Source organism: Eurytemora carolleeae, unplaced genomic scaffold, assembly GCF_000591075.1.
Source record: "Eurytemora carolleeae unplaced genomic scaffold, Eaff_2.0 scaffold37, whole genome shotgun sequence".
NCBI lineage: Eukaryota > Metazoa > Arthropoda > Copepoda > Calanoida > Temoridae > Eurytemora > Eurytemora carolleeae.
This window is the reverse complement of record NW_019396242.1, coordinates 445,970-463,636: the sequence shown is the minus strand read 5'-3', so window position 1 is coordinate 463,636 and position 17,667 is coordinate 445,970.

The window sequence follows — 17,667 nt, the reverse complement described above, 5'->3', positions numbered from 1 at the left end:
AAACTCTGAAAAGGGAAAGCCCGGAAATTAGTTCAGAAAAAAATCGGAACTTATAATTCTACGAAAAAATTTGGCCATACCATACATAGGTTTTTTTGTTTGTAATTAGTAAAGGGTAAACCAACTGCTTAAAGTTTAACGATTAAACGAAGATGCAAAGTGTAAGTACGTTTTCAGATATTTCAAACTATTGATTCCAATAGAGTTTAAAATATCCAAGATGCATACACAAAGATGCTGAATTGGAAAGTTAGAATTTTGTTTACAATTTTTCATCAACAAAAAGCATTGATTTTGAAATACTCCTTTATAAACTTAAACTTTATCTTAAAACTAAAGAATGATGTTAATCTATTGTAAAATATATATTTTCAATTTATCATTACTTCACCACATGCCCAAAGAAGTTTAAAATCGTTAAAACTGGAAATTAATAATTACACTACAGCTAAAGTGCCCGGCGTTGCCCAGATTACTCATAGTTACTCCCGCCGTTTACCCGCGCTTGGTCTTAAATTATAATTTTTGCTGAAGTGCCCGGCGTTGCCCGTGGAATTAAAAATTAAAAATGTTTAGGTCTTCTCTTATTTATGTGTTCGCTATAGCCTAAAGCTGGCAAAACAGCCGATTTGGCCAAGTCGTTTTGCCAGCTTTAGGCTGTAGCGAAAACATAAATGAGCGAAGAGCTTTATTATATAGATTACAATTAGTTTTATGACGCAATTTTTACAATACTGTAATCCGTGTGAACTCAATAACTCGGAATAAGGATAGATCCATTGATTTAACCCCTTCAGTTCTAATACAGACCCGAAGCTAAACTCAGATTGGATGGTTCTATTGATGCAACCCCTTCAATCCTCATAGGAACCCGAGGTTAAGCTCGGATTGCAAGTAGTCTGGCCCATAAGCATGACAGCTTATTAGCTCTTATTAGCTATAGGTCGGACAGAAAGTGGGGCGGATGATAAGTCACCTTGTGTGTAGTGATTCAGAGTCTGTCCGTTAAAAGATGCCATCCAGAATCCAGAAATCATGCTTTCATGCTTTTAACCCAGGGAAAATTCCAGCCGCCGTTAAACTCTCTATTTAAAACTCAGGTCAATTCAGGCCACAAGACACAGGAGGGAGCGGAAAATAAGGTTTGCAAAGCTAAAACCGAAACAGTGAGTTAGAATTCACAAAAAATCGAACGGAGGAAGATTAACCCGTCATATGAGGCCTGGCGGAGAGTCTGCCAGAGAGCTTTGGCTTTCTTCGATTCATTAGTATAGTATGAACCATTATTTGTTTCTTTTTTTATAATGTAAATATTTTCTTTTCTATGCTCTGTGGATTTACTCACATCAGGATAAAATATGGTTGCTAAAGAATGTGCTTAGAAAAATAATTTAGAAAGAAATGGAAAGAAAAAAAGAAAGAAAGACATACAGACAGACAAGCCATTTATATATAGAAGATATAGTTGAAATTTTTTAATTTGATAAATAAATGTTAATTAACCAAGAATTACCATATTTTAAACTTCATCAAAAGACTATTTTTAACATTTCAAAGTTTTGATCTTCAAAACAAAAAATTATAACTTCGGAAGAATTTTGTCTGGGAAGTTGTAGCAAATGCTGGGAGGGGGAAGGGTAAAGTAGGGCTGGGAGGGGGAAGGGTAAAAGTAGGGCTGGGAGGGGGAAGGGTAAAAGTAGGGCTGGGAGGGGGAAGGGGAAAAGGAGGGCTGGTAGGGAAAAGGGTAAATGTAGGGTTTAGAGGGGAAGGGTATAGATAGGGCTGTGAGGGGAAGGTTAATGTAGAAAAGCCTAAAGCTTTACTCAGGCCTAGGTTAAAGTAGAGAAGCCTAAAGCTCTACTCAGGCCTAGGTTAAAGTAGAGAAGCATAAAGCTTTCCAGCCTAGGTTATAGTAGAGAAACCTAAAGGATTCCTTGATATAAACAGAAAAACAAAAACAATAAACCATAAACACGTGCTCTGGTATAATTTGATATATTGGTACATATTATGTTGATACGTGGGGAGGGGGTGGGGGGGGGGAGCACAGTTTTATAAAGGTTTGGGTGGGAATAAGGGGAATATTGTGGGTAGGGAAATGTTTTCAGAAGAGGGATTAAACCTGCAGGGGGTTGATCCGATTTGTGTATCTAGGGAGGTGGGATTATACAGATACAATATGTATAGTATAAGTTGGAGGTGGGATAAGATAGTATCTAAGCCCCAAACCTGTAATATGAACAGTATCTTGAACCCTAATCCTGTAACTTTACTAGGATCAGGAACCCTAAACTTGTAATGTAACCAGTATCTGGAACCCTAAACCTGTAATATGAACAGTATCTGGAACCCTAAACCCTTAATATGACCAGTATTTGGAACCTTAAACCTGTAATGTAACCAGTACATGGAACCCTAAACCTGTAATATAATCAGTATTGAAAACCCTATACCTCCAGTATCTGAAACCCGAAACCTGTAACATGATTAGTATCTTAAACACTAAACCTGTAATATGACCAGTATCTGGAACCCTAAAATTGTATTATGACCAGTATCTGGAACCTTAAACCTGTAATATGACCAGTATCTGTAACCCTAAACCCAGAATATAACCAGTATCTGTAACCCTAAACCTGTAATGTGACTAGTAGCTAAAACCCAAAACCTGTCATATAACCAGTATCTGGAACTGTAAACCTATAATATGACTAGTATCTGGAACCATAAACCTGTCATATAACCAGTATCTGGAACCCTAAACCTGTAATATGACTAGTATCTAAAACTCTAAACCTGTCATATAACCAGTATCTGGAACCCTAAACCTGTAATATGACTAGTATCTGGAACCCTAAACCTGTAATATGACCAGTATCTGGAACCCTAAACCTGTAATATGACTAGTATTTAAAACCCTAAACCTGCCATATAACCAGTATCTGGAACCCTAAACCTACAATTTGACCAGTATCTGGAACCCTAAACCTGTAATAAAGTTAGTATCTGGAACCCTAAGCTTGTCATATGATCAGTATCTGGAACCCTAAACCTGTCATATGATCAGTATCTGGAACAATAAACCTTTCATATGATCAGTATCTGGAACCCTACAAACCTGTGATATTTCCAGTTTCTGGTACCCTAAACCTGCAATATGACCAGAGCTGGGAACTTTAAAATGGGATATCCTTAATCCCGATCGGTTAATTAATCTGGAGAACAAGCATTTTTTAATCTGAAGATTAGGAAAAAGAGGAGATCAAGCATTAATATTGATATTCACCATTCAAAAGTTCCCAGCTCAGGACCTGGAACCTGAAACCAGGTCCTGATTTATAGCACAAATTTTCTACAACTATTCGAATTCAAATTCTGTCAAAGATTTCATTTCTCAAAGATTTCTATGAAAATTTAACCAATATTTAAACAGCGATAACAACCCACCCGATACCTATAGATGCATTTTCTTTTCAATGGATAGATTACCCTGTCTATGGATATATTCCCCTATCTATGAATATATTCCCCTATCTATGAATATATTCCCCTCTCAATGGATATATTCCTCTGTCTAAGGATATATTCCCTTATCTATGGATATATATTCCCCTGTCTATGGAAATATTCCCCTATCTAAGGATATGTTCCCCTGTCTATGGATATGTTCCCCTGTCAGGATACATTCCCCTGTCTATGGATGTATTTCCCTGTCTATGGATATATACCCCTGTCTTTGGATATGTTCCCCTGTCAGGATACATTACCCTGTCTATGAATGTATTTCCCTTTCTGTGGATATATATTCCCCTATCTCAGAATATACTCCCCTATCTAAGGATATATTCCCCTGTCTATGGATATATTCCCATGTCTAAGAATATATTCCCCTATCTAAGGATATACTCCACTATCTATGGATATATATTCCCCTGTATATGGATATATTTCCCTTTTTGTGGATATATATTCCCCTATCTAAGGATATATTCCCCTATCTATGGATATATTCCCCTGTCTAAGGATATATTACCCTGTCTAAGGATATACTCCCCTATCTATGGATATATTCCCCTGTCTAAGAATTCCCCTATCTAAAGATATATTCCCCTATTTATGGATATATTCCCTTGTCTAAGAATTCCCCTATCTAAAGATATATTCCCCTATTATATTCCCTTGTCTAAGAATTCCCCTATCTAAAGATATATTCCCCTATCTATGGATATATTCCCTTGTCTAAGAATTCCCCTATCTAAAGATATATTCCCCTATTTATGGATATATTCCCCTGTCTAAGGATATATTCCCCTATCTTAGGATATATTACCCCTCGTTTACTCTGTAGTTTGCACATTCTCAAATATGTTGCAGACTACAGAGTTAAAAGTTTTAAACATTTTTTAATATTCCCGACTATTCTTCCTGTATTCAGGACTCAGAGTCTCAAAGTATAGTTTACTCGATTCTTAAACCAGGAAGTTTTTCAAATTTTGATTTTATAACCACATAAAGTAGGACAAAGTTTATATAAACCTGTTTAAAAAATATATCAATATTTACTTTCTAGAGATGGGAAAGATTGAATATTTAAATGGTAAGTCAGATGAGTTCACCTTTAACGCTAGCATTTTATACTCCAGTTTTTCGGCTTTTAAACACCATTTTAGAGATAAACACACATAGTTCTCTTTTCTTGATGATCAGTCAAAGGTACCGTTCTTTAAATAAAGAAACAGAATTTTTGCCACAACCTCTTATTTTTGAATCCATAAGTCATTTTAAATCACTTTAATATTTAATTTTAAAACTATAAATTCTGTTAGATCAAAAGTCAAAGTTTTCTAAGCATTTTTATCTATTTAATGAATAAATAATTTTTAAAATTGCGTAAAATTAAATTTTGCGATCAATACGACGTTTATAAAACCGGTCATTTTGAAAACATTTTGAAAACATTTTGAAAACATTTTGAAAACATTTTGAAAACATTTTGAAAACATTTTGAAAACATTTTGAAAACATTTTGAAAACATTTTGAAAACATTTTGAAAACATTTTGAAAACATTTTGAAAACATTTTGAAAATTTTGAAAACATTTGAAAACATTTTGAAAACATTTTGAAAACATTTTGAAAAATCTATCTATCACCCTCCTAAATAATCAAATTGTATTAAATATTTTCAGAGAAAATTGAATTTTTCAAATTCTTTTCAAGCTTTGTATTTGAGAAGAACTCGCTATTAAAATATTCGGTTCGTGCCAATAATGAAGAAAAAATAGGAATGATTCTATAGATAGATAGAGTCGTTTTCCAATAGTATAAATGTATATAGACTAGATCTACAGGAATAGGATGCTCCGCGCCCCTATCTGCGAGTCTTAAATGTCATACACAACAAATAATATGAATGCAAAAATTTCATATTTTTAATTACAGATTTCGTATTTTCCTTGAATTGGAACTTTCTTGTGGCAAAGTATAAAAAATCTGACAAGATATAAACTTCCTTTGTGTTCATGTGAACATTTTTTTTGTCCGATTGGTTCAGGCGTTTTTACAGTCATTGGATATAAACGCCCTAACAGTCACACAATACATTTACGGTTTTTATTTTATTTTTTAATAATCATCATTATTATATATTTCAAGTATAGATGCATATATTGATTTAGCAAGAAAATAAATACATTTACGTATATTTGGTATATTAAGTAAAATATGTCTGTGTGTACAGTGTACACTTGATGTGCTTTATCATCATGTTTATTGGACTTATTGAAATAATAACTTGAGTCTAACAGTCGTTTTCCAATTCTATAGTTTTATGGGTCCCACTGCGTAACTACAAGTTATGCGCTGTTATACATAAAGTAGTTAGGCAATCAAATATGGGTATGACGGAGTTATATATATACATAATAACATATATATATATATATCTAGATTGGGTTGATCGCAATATATGATTTACGTATTTACTAATGGGCACATTTAGCTATATGGACAATGTACAGCGTAATTTATCTAAATTTACTATGGGCCTCTTTATTTATTACTATAGTAGTAATGGGCCTGCTTTGTTTTTAATTTGGCCCCAAAAAAAGACTTTCGTACCATCATGTGTTAGTGATCTGTTGTGAACTTTTTTATGTAAAACGCTGAACATAATATTGTTGTAATTCAAACTGAGTTCGATTTGATAAAAATAATATGAAATGAAGCTTTTAATTAAATTTATTTATAAATTCCAAATATGAAACGCGTAAACCCTAGTTTTTATTACAAAAAAAAAGAATTTTTCACCATTGATAATTTTGTTTTATGCGTCCTAATATCTCCTTGATAAAAGAATAATGGATAATACATCAGAGCCAAGGTTTGCCGAGACTTTCCATAGATTTTCTCTGATAAATGTTTGCAAAACATAGGGTTAAGAAACAAACCATGTTTTCTCTCCACGCTGTGCTCTCCAAATCTGCACTAGAGATAAATAAATCTGGATTTTTTTTTGTTCAATTTTAATATTCAAGTTTTTATTTAATTTTAGAGTATACACATTCATCTGAGATATATTTCTCATCGTCTTTGCTACTGAAACATTAAGAAAATGTGTACCCTGATGAGGCAAGATTAAAAATTAATACAATTGGTCAAAGTCACCCTCCATTTATAAAATGGCCCATCCTATTGTCAACGGTACCCTTAAAAGCCTGATCAGGCATGAATGAGATATAATGAGGAAATTGTGAGAAATAATTACACTAGAAAACAACGATATTTTCTGCATTTTAAATGGGGGGCCGGGGGGGGGGGGCTTGAAATGTTAGAATTAACGAAAAATTTCAAATATAATAGACATCTTTAATTCTTGTGGACCCTACTGATATATAAAATGAGACTCATTGAATTGGAAGACGACATTACAATATCATTAAATACAAAAAAAATATCGCATGAATGTCGTCTTTCCAATCTACAGTTTTACAAGTACCTCTGTAAACATAACCTTGAATGTTAATTGAAAAACGATGTTTATCTATAAACACAACATTGAAGAACAGATAATATGAAAATTTTGAAAATTAGATGAATAAATTATACAGTTAAAGCGACTGCATGGTGTGCACTAATGTTCTATTGCATGAGAAATCTTTGAAGAATTCATTAATTCATTAATTTGAAATTTATTTAATTAAACTTTTGAAAACGACTTTCCATATTTAAAGCAGTAAGAAAAAAAATATATTTCGCTGTTTTAATATGTAATTTTAGTAATAAAATAATGCTAAACTTTGCTAAATCAAACTACATAATATTCACTCGGTAAGGTTTGAATTTCTAATATTACAGTGGTATCAAGAAATAATTGGAATTATTGATGTCTTCGTTTTTTCTTTTATTTAGAAATGTTGCTAGGAACTTTGTAATTTAAAAAAAAAATTTAAGTTTAAAAGTATTTATCACATTTAAAGAAAAATTGTTATAAAAAGACGACGTAAATTATTTCATTATTGCAGCATGCATTGTACGGGACATGGTTTTTTTGTATACTTTATACTATTTACACTATTCAAGTATACTGTATACTGTATAGTATTCAAGTATATTGTATACTGTATAGTATTCAAGTATATTGTATACTGTATAGTATTCAAGTATATTGTATACTGTATAGTATTCAAGTATATTGTATACTGCATGGTATTCAAGTACATATATTGTGAATGTTAATATTCTTGTAAGATGGATCATGTCGTCTCTCTTCTCTATTCATTATATTCCTCTCTTATTTATTATCGTTTATTCATCTCATTCTCAAGGGGGTTCAAACATATTTGGGTAATATATGAACTTTGTTAAAAGACGTCTTATATGACATTTGTCTAAGATACCAATTAATGTTTAATTAACTTTAATTATTAATTGTGGGAGCTGAGAATTTGTATAATCTCACCTACACGAATTAAACTGGCATGGCAATGTATATTTAAAAAAAAACTTATATAACCTTACTACAAACTCAAATTTTCTTATCCCAATATCTTTACAATATGATGGTGTAAAAATTTGTTATTTCAAACCCAGATTATTTAATCTAACATAATTTATGGGTTGAAACATATAAGGTCTTCGAGTTTGTAGCAAAGACTCAGTTTCTTTATTTCTGTAATACAATTAGAATTTGTTTTTAAGTAATTTGACCCGTAGTATATCTTGTTGGAGATGAAGCCCTATATTTTTGTTGGCAGTTTAAAACTTTTAACCAATTCAAAATTACGTTTTATGTTCAAAACTACGTTTTTTGTTCAAAATTACGTTTTTTTGTTCAAAATTACGTTTTTATGTTCAAAATTATGGTCAAAATGTGTTAACAGAATACACAAACATTTGTTAGAAATCCCGCACATTCTGTTAATAATTTCGAAATTGTTTGTGAAATACAGTGAAATTGAGTGAAATTTTACTTAAATCATTTTACAGAAGTAGAATAGTATTGGAATACTATTATTGTTTATAAAATACATTCTTCACAAAGTTCAAAAATGTGCTTCTGAAATGGGGTTTAATGATAAACTGGAGTTCAAAACAATTTACAGAATAGAAAAATATTAAAAAATCAAGCAAGTTTTGGTCAAAAATCGTTTTAATCAATTTTATTAGGTACTCAAAAAAAGTGTGTATGTTTTTTTAAGTAACTCGGTTAAATTTCAATATTTTTCGATTCTGTAAATTGATTTTAACTCAGAAATTCAACTCGATTCTAATAATACCCAATTAAATAAGCTTTACAAAATTTCACTTTCACTTATACTATTGATTTTTTTTAACATTAAACCCCATCTGAGGGTCACATTTTTAATTTTGTAAAAAAGTGTATTTTATAACATACGTTAGAATTCCAAGCGGAATACGATTATGCTTTTGGCAAATTTAGGTAAAATTTCACTAAATTTTACACCCCTTTTAACAATTTCGAAAAAATGCAGTAAAAAGTTCACAATAATCTCACATTGAGGAGATGATTCATTTGGTGTACCGTTCCGTTTTTACGTCTAAAGTCATATGTGTTTACTTTGCAACTTGTCACAGCAGACTAAAAGTTGGTAAACGGTAATTCACATGAACCAGAGTTTTCAGTAAATTATCACCATTAATTTTATTTGGCCCCTGGTTGTTAAAATGAAAATACGACTTTTAACGTTGATAACAAGAATTTCATTACCTCCCAAAGTTTTTGGTGACTTCCAAACACAATACAGAAGGAGTATAAATTCACAAAGAGAAATTTGTCATATCTCGCACATAACCGTTTTAAGCAAATAAATATCTCATTTAATCGTGGTTTGGTATGATTTTCCAGGTTTACTATTCTTTATTCAAATTTTGTTCTCTAATTTACATTAGATTGTTTATTGCACATAAATGTATATAGCATTAGAAAACTAAAGAAAAGGATGTGTGGGTTCAAATATTAGACGGTTATAACTTATATGCACTTTTTCTTCAGAGCCAGTAAAATCCTGCATTTTAGCAAAATATCAGGAATATTTCCTCCTTATTTAACTCTATTTCTACTGAAAGGGACTGTAAGCATAATTTGAGGTTTCTTTACTTAAACGCATTTGACAGAATTAAACTCTTCTCAAGATAGAAGATCGACGTTATCTTCATTATTATTTATCAGTTAGGTTTCAAGGGTTGTGAATTGGACCTGCCTCTTGAAATGAAGTGTTCCTTTAAATTACAATTTAAGTACCTTAAAGGGGTTAGTGGGAGTAATGGTCTTTGGCTGAGGAAAAAACTTTTCCTTTACCTACCCTCACATGCCCTGACTGCCTGAATTTTCTTTACCTACCCGGTTACATGCCCTGACTGCCTGAATTTACTTTACTTACCCTTACATGCCCTGACTGCCTGAATTTACTTTACCTATCTGCCTGAATTACTTATTTTACCCACAGTCGTCATCGTATATACCAATACAATGAAGACGATTTTCTTGTTCAATTTTGATTGCTACTAAACTTTTAAACAGATTCTTTTCTCCTTGTAAACTTGTAAACTTGTTTTTTGAAAATAGCTTGTTAGAAATTAAAACCTCAATAGAAAAGTCGTCTTCATTGTTATATGTAAATCTTTGATATTTCAAAATTAGATAATTTTCAATTTCCTTCAGTACATAGTCGGAGCAAAGCTTTTCTAGGTTTAAATATATGCATCTAAATACTTTAACTTTATTTGCAAAACCCTTTTTTCAAGAATTGAGAGTTGCCATTATTCACTTTAGTTAATATACTTTCCTCTGGTCAGCTTAAACCTAAATTAAATTTGAAAGTTGTCAGAACCTGTTTTACATATTCTACATTCAGTCTACTAGAAGGAGGTGAAATATATAAAATATTCAGAGGGTTCTCTAGTTCAATAATCTGTTTGAGGACTGGAGACTAATCAGACATCTTAATTATACAAAGCCAGGGATAGATATATCAAACTCAACTAATTTTAAATATTCTGAGACTCGAGATTGGAATCCTTATTTCAGAGGCCTTTAATGTTTTTATGATTTTCAGAACCATTTAAAAATAATTACTCCTGATTCAAAACGATACATTTGTTATATCTCTATGATGTAAGATACCCCCTGGTGAACAGATTGTTATATCTCCATGATGTAAGATACCCCCTGGTATAACAGATTGATATATCTCCATGATGTAAGATACCCCCTGGTGAACAGATTGTTATATCTCCATGATGTAAGATGCCCCCTGGTAAACAGTTTGCTATACCTCCATGATGTAAGATGCCCCCTGGTAAACAGTTTGCTATACCTCCATGATGTAAGATACCCCCTGGTGAACAGATTGATATATCTCCTTGATGTAAGATACCCCCTGGTAAACAGATTGTTATATCTCTATGATGTAAGATACCCCCTGGTGAACACAAAGATATATCTCCATGATGTAAGATACCTCCTGATAAACAGATTGTTATATCTCCAGGATGTAAGATATCCCCTGGTATAACAGATTGATAAATCTTCATGATGTAATATACCTCCTGGTAAACAGATTGATATATCTCCATGATGTAAGATACCCCCTGGTAAACAAAAAACTGCATGGTATAACAGATTGATATATCTCCATGATGTAAGATACCCCCTGGTATAACAGATTGTTATATCTCCATAATGTAAGATACCCCCTGGTATAACAGACTGATATATCTCCATGATGTAAGATACCCCCTGATAAACAGATTGTTATATCTCCATGATGTAAGATACCCCCTGGTAAACAGATTTTTATATCTCCATGATGTAAGATGCCCCCTGGTAAACAGATTGTTATACCTCCATGATGAAAGGTTCCCTTTGGTAAACAGATTGTTATATCTCCATGATATAAGATGCCCTCTGGTAAACAGATTGCTATATCTCCATAAGGTAAGATGCCCCCTGGTAAACAGATTTTTATATCTCCAGGATGTAAGATACCCCCTGGTGAACAGATTGTTATACCTCCATGATGTAAGGTTCCCTTTGGTAAACAGATTGATATATCTCCATGATATAAGATGCCCTCTGGTAAACAGATTGCTATATCTTCATGAGGTAAGATGCCCCCTGGTAAACAGATTTTTATATCTCCATGGTGTAAGATGCCCCCTGGTGAACAGATTGCTATATCTCCATGATGTAAGATGCCCCCTGGTAAACAGTTTGCTATACCTCCATGATGTAAGATACCCCCTGGTGAACAGATTGATATATCTCCTTGATATAAGATACCCCCTGTTAAACAGATTGATATATCTCCATGATGTAAGATATCCCCTGGTGAACAGATTAATATATCTCCATGATGTAAGATACCCCATGGTAAAAAGATTGATATATCTCCATGATGTAAGATACCCCCTGGTGAACAGATTAATATATCTCCATGATATAAGATACCCCTGAAATATATCTCCATGATGTAAGATACCCCTGAAATATATCTCCATGATGTAAGATAGCCCTGAAATATATCTCCATGATATAAGATACCCCTGAAATATATCTCCATGATGTAAGATAGCCCTGAAATATATCCCCATGATGTAAGATACCCCCGTGGTAAACAGATTGTTTGTTCTGTTTGAAACTAAATCCTTTGTATATTAATTAGCTGGCATTAATCATATAAAGGACAATGTAGGGTCTTAAACAAGTACAGGGTTTCCATAATAAATTGAAACTTAATGTAATTGTTTTTAAATTATGTATAAAAAGATAAGTTTACAGCTAGAGGAAACATGGGGTCAAAACTTTGCGTTTTAAATATCTGCATAACACAGTTGCCTCTCCCCGGTTTACGTGCATTTCTTAAAATTATTTCTGCGGGTTTTTCGTTTATCTGCATAATTATAAATCCTTCAAATTAACAGTTAACGATGTTGATAAATAATTAAGTTGATGTTGCATAGAGCTATCCACGTCAGAGTTCTTCGTTCTGAAACAAGAACTTAATAAAAGACATTTTGTTCATTCCTTTAGGGTTAACCCTGAAAATAGTAGAGGTTTTATCAACAAGAGCGATTGGACCAGGGTTTTATAATATCAGTTTGTACTGGTCAAATTCTTAACATCTTAAAATGTTAAATCTTACCGCATTGTATTATGTCTTGATTAGAAATATCATCATAATAATCTTGAATATCAATATTTTTATAATCCTGATAGAAATGTAATTATAATAATCTTGATTATAAATATCATTATTATAATCCTGATAAGAAAAATCATTATAATAATCCTGATTAAAAGTATCCTTGTAATAATCCTGATTAGAAATATCATTATAATAATCCTGATTAGAAATATCATTATAATAATCCTAATTAGAAATATCATGATTATAATCCTGATTAGAAATATCATTATTATAATCCCGATTAGAAATATCGTTATAACACTTCTAGTGTATGCTTATTGCTTTACTTGTGCAAAGATATTTGCAAGAAACCATTTGAAACCATAAAAGTATAATAAACAAGGTACATATTAGAATATATAAAAGTGTATATATCTATATTATAAAGTACAAATTATCAAATTTATATAATTGTGCGTTGTCTATTCATAGTAATAAAGAAAACAGAGCAGGTTAATTATGGATATGAATATTATTATTGTATATATATCAACTATTAAGGGTTAAAAAGTAATAAGGGATTGTGAACTAAATTCTAAGTGATCCTCCAAATATAAATAAACTTCGGTTTATTTTAAGTACCGGACCGTTTTTAAGTAGCTAGAGCAAGCTGTACAGTACACATACAGGACTATTTAAGGCAAAACGGGTGCAGTACGCCTAATGAAATGTATGTACTTTGAATAAGTTTTTCTTTACTGTTCGATTTTTATTCAGAAATTGACATCAATTCGAAGTATTGATTATTTCAATTTAATTTTTATAGCAGATTTTTCATCAATTTTAATTCTAAAGGAGTTGAGTTTTTGCCACAAACTCTGATTTTCTAATCTCTACATCTTTGTCGTAGACCTTAGATATTTCAAACTATTAATACTTATAGATTAAATAATCTAAGTTTGAAATATCAAAGGTTTTCACCATAAAATTACAAAAATATTGGAATCAGAGGTTTTAGTTTGTGGCAAAAACTCAATTCCTTTGATACTTTTACAGTCGTGAAAAGGAATAAAAACACTGCTCTAAAAAAGAAGCAACTCGTATACTACCCAAATATCTGAAAGTTACCTTTTCAAGTAAAATTGGTAAAATTGGTAATTTTTTTAATTTGCAGCTTCTTTCAGGGACTGTCAGCTTCGTATTTGAAGAGAACATCGATTCAGAATACCATTACCATGTAAACTGTTATCTGATCAATAATGTGGAAGATATCGTCGTTTTTATAACTTGAAAAGGGTTTGATTCTGAAAACTTACTCCATTGTGTCTATAGCAGATATTTAGATGTCGCTTCAAAGAGAAGCCACAATTGAAAATAATTTATTTTCAAAAAGAAGATGATGATAGATATCTCATCAGACAAAACTTATAAATCAAGGTTGTTAATCGAACGTGCCCCTCCATAAATCTATTTTGAACTTCCTGTACCCTCCTGTTCTATATACTTTTCGTAACAAATCAGGAAGTAAAGTTTAATGCAACATTTATCTGGCATTTCATGATATTGGTGAAAAATCTGTAATACTTGTTTGATAAACCTGAAGAAGATATGCATCGGCTTGAAATTCATGGAGCTCAACACCTAATTTATGATTACTGTACACTACAAAGGAACTGAGTTTTTGCCACAAACTCAAGTATTTTCATCTCTACATCTTTGCAACCTGATGGTGTAAACCTTTTTGTTATCTGAATATTTCATAGTTTGATATATCAAAAATCTGCAACATTGGGTTGCAAAGATATTTGAATTAGAAAATCAAAGTTTGTGGCAATAACTCAGTAATTCAAAAATAAAATCATAATCATATTTTTAAAAGTATTGTTTTTGCATAACTCTAAGCTTAATGGAGAATTTTCCAAGAAAAATATTAAAATGAGTGGATTTGTTAAACCCAGACGTCTGGTATACTTTCTTACAAAATCAACATCATATCTTTGTATTTAGATTATTTTAGGTTTGGAGAATCAAATCAGAAAATACTAAACTAAAGATCTATGTTTCATGTTACATAAAAAATTCAACATTTGGAGAATCAAGAATTTAGCTTAGAGAAACATTTAGTTTTACAATAAGGGGAAAAATTGTGACTTGAAAAGCAACATTTAAAAGCTGATCATTTTAAAAATCTCTATATCTTTGCAATTTGACGGTGTAAACCTACGATATTTCATGCTTACATTATTTAATTTAACAGAGTTCCAGTTTAAACTATCTAAGGACATTTAGCTGCAAAGATATAGGGATTAGATAATCAAAGTTTGTGGCAAAGACCTAATTACATTAGTCATTTATCTTTCTTAAATTTATGAAAATATATTCAACACAGTTTGCTCAGGTTTTCAAATTTATGCCTTTTATTATTTGTTCTGTATTTCTATATCCAACTCTATATTAAGTAAATAGTTCGATATAAAGGACTGAAAATAAACACATATTCTATTATTCATACCATATATTAATACAACTTTATGAAACTATTGTGTACTTTATCATTATTACTCACTTCATCGTGAATTTCAACGTGTATAAAGTAATCATCGTGCTATAAAGTTAAATTAGCTATACATTAGCACACGTGTGCTATAAAGTTTTGATTGGTTCCCGGATTTTCTCCAAAAATTTTAGAATATTTCAAAAATATTTTTTTTCAATTGAAATGAAAATAAAATGAAAAATGAAAATAAAAAGTACACAAACGTTTCATAAAATTACCTAAAACACTATTATGTTGGCAGGACGTGCTATGCAGTTTTTGGACTTAAATTTTCTCTATATAGATATCTCGAAGGTTCTCGCCCATTCTCTCCTTTTTAGACTATATTTTGTCCCTCGCTATAGCTCGGGACAAAAGGCTTGAACCTTCTCGATAAAGAGAGATTTTCTGTCCAAAAACTGCGAGCCAAAAATAACAGTGTTATAAATAGTTATTAAATAAATATGAAACATACTATTTATAGATATAAAACATACTAAATTTAAACTGCTTTTGTTTCTTAAATGGTTGAGCATTATATCTCAACTAGCTAAACTGCCCGTTAAAGTTTAGAAAAACTTTTAAAAAATTTCGAAATTTGAAAAAACATATATATAAATATTATACAGATTAGCAAAGAGTTTTATTATATAGAAGATTATTTATCCAATGGTAGTTTCAGAACTATGTTGTACAGTAAAAAATAATTTCTTCAATTACAAATAAATCGATTTCAAGGTTTGTTTTATGAATGTATTTTCATCTGACGTAGACTATTTTGAAACCCTCACATTTTTAAAAACTTTTAATCATCCTTTCGTTCAATTTTTAAACATTCACCCCCCCCCCATAATTATTTTATTCATGTATATTTCAAAGCTTTTGCAATTGTATATTCATGCAGCTTGGACGCGATACCAATTTTTAGCCGAATATTTTGTATTTAAGAGGTTTGGGGGAAAAATTTATATAATGAGACTTTAATCCGGCGTAAAATATTGAAAATTCACATTAGGACACAATAATTTTTTTGTTCTACAATATTAATTTATACAATATCAATTTAAGGCGAAGGAAATGAGTCTTTGCCACAAACTTAAATTTTCCGAGCCGTATGTCTTCGCAATCCAATATCGTATATACATGATATATTTTGAACTATGAATTATGTTGGATTAAATGATTAAAGTTTAAAACACAATAGGGGTAAAAGTTGGGGTCAAGAATATATATTTCAATAAATAAAAAAAGATTAAGTTTTGGGGTCCTGAATAAATATTATAATACATTTAAAAAGATCAAGTTTAGGGGTCCAGAATAGATATTATAATATAAAAAAAGATTAAGTTTTGGGGTCCTGAATAGATATTATAATGCATATAAAAAGATCAAGTTTTGGGGTCCAGAATAGATATTATAATATGTATAAAAAATGAAGTTTTGGGGTCAAGAATATATATTATAATATATATAAAAAGATGAAGTTTTGGGGTTCAGAGTATATATTATTGTACATATAAAAAAAACAGGTGTTTGGGGTCCAGAATAGATATTATAATATAAATAAAAAGATTTATGCATACAAAAAAAACATAAATCCTAAACAATGATGATGATTGAAACAAAATGCACAATGTCTGGTAGGTGTTAACCCCAGAATGTTATATTGATCGTAATAAACTAGAATACACTAGTTTACGCCTGCTCTAGTATTCTCTTAATACCCTTCTATCCTCTCTACATCTTGGTTAATCTACCAGGGAGAAGGTTTGGATTCCTTCTCATTCTTTAGTATTGGCTTAGAGAAGGTAAAGGTAATATATTACTGTTACGGCTTTTTGACCTCGTGGCTCCTCTAGTCTAGATTTTATCCACAAATTATCCAGTTACAATAGCTCAATAGCTCTTTAATGAAAGAAGTCAGGATTGAAAACGTAAAATTTCAATCTTACACAATTTTCTTTGACGTGTCTGTACGGTCGTTCGTTACTTGATTGTTCCGTTTGTTGGTAATGATTCTCACCATTTGTTAACGATGGCTGGCCGTTGATAAATACGGATATAAACCGATGTTGTTGTTAATTTTCAAAACTTTGTTCTCAGTTAGCAGTGTTCACTGTTCATCCATAGAAGGGAAAAGGGAGGAGAGAAACCACAACCTTGTAAATATATATTTCATCAACTCCATCCAAAACATGAAAACTTTTCTTCAAATATTTGAACAGAAAATAGAAGAAAAATACTAAAGAATGTTTCTTTAAATCTATTTATTGTTTATATATTTAGTTCAGTTCCTTCCTCATGTTTCTTTTTATACAAAATGGAATTCAAGGATTTTTCATAAAAGTTGGAAGTTTTTGGAGAAAATTCTGGGAAAGCATTGTGGGGGGGGGCAGTTATATTTTTCGTTTTATAAATGTTGTCCACAGTAAAACAGGCAAGCAAGGGTGCATGGAGGAAGGGGGGCCACCGGGGGGGGGG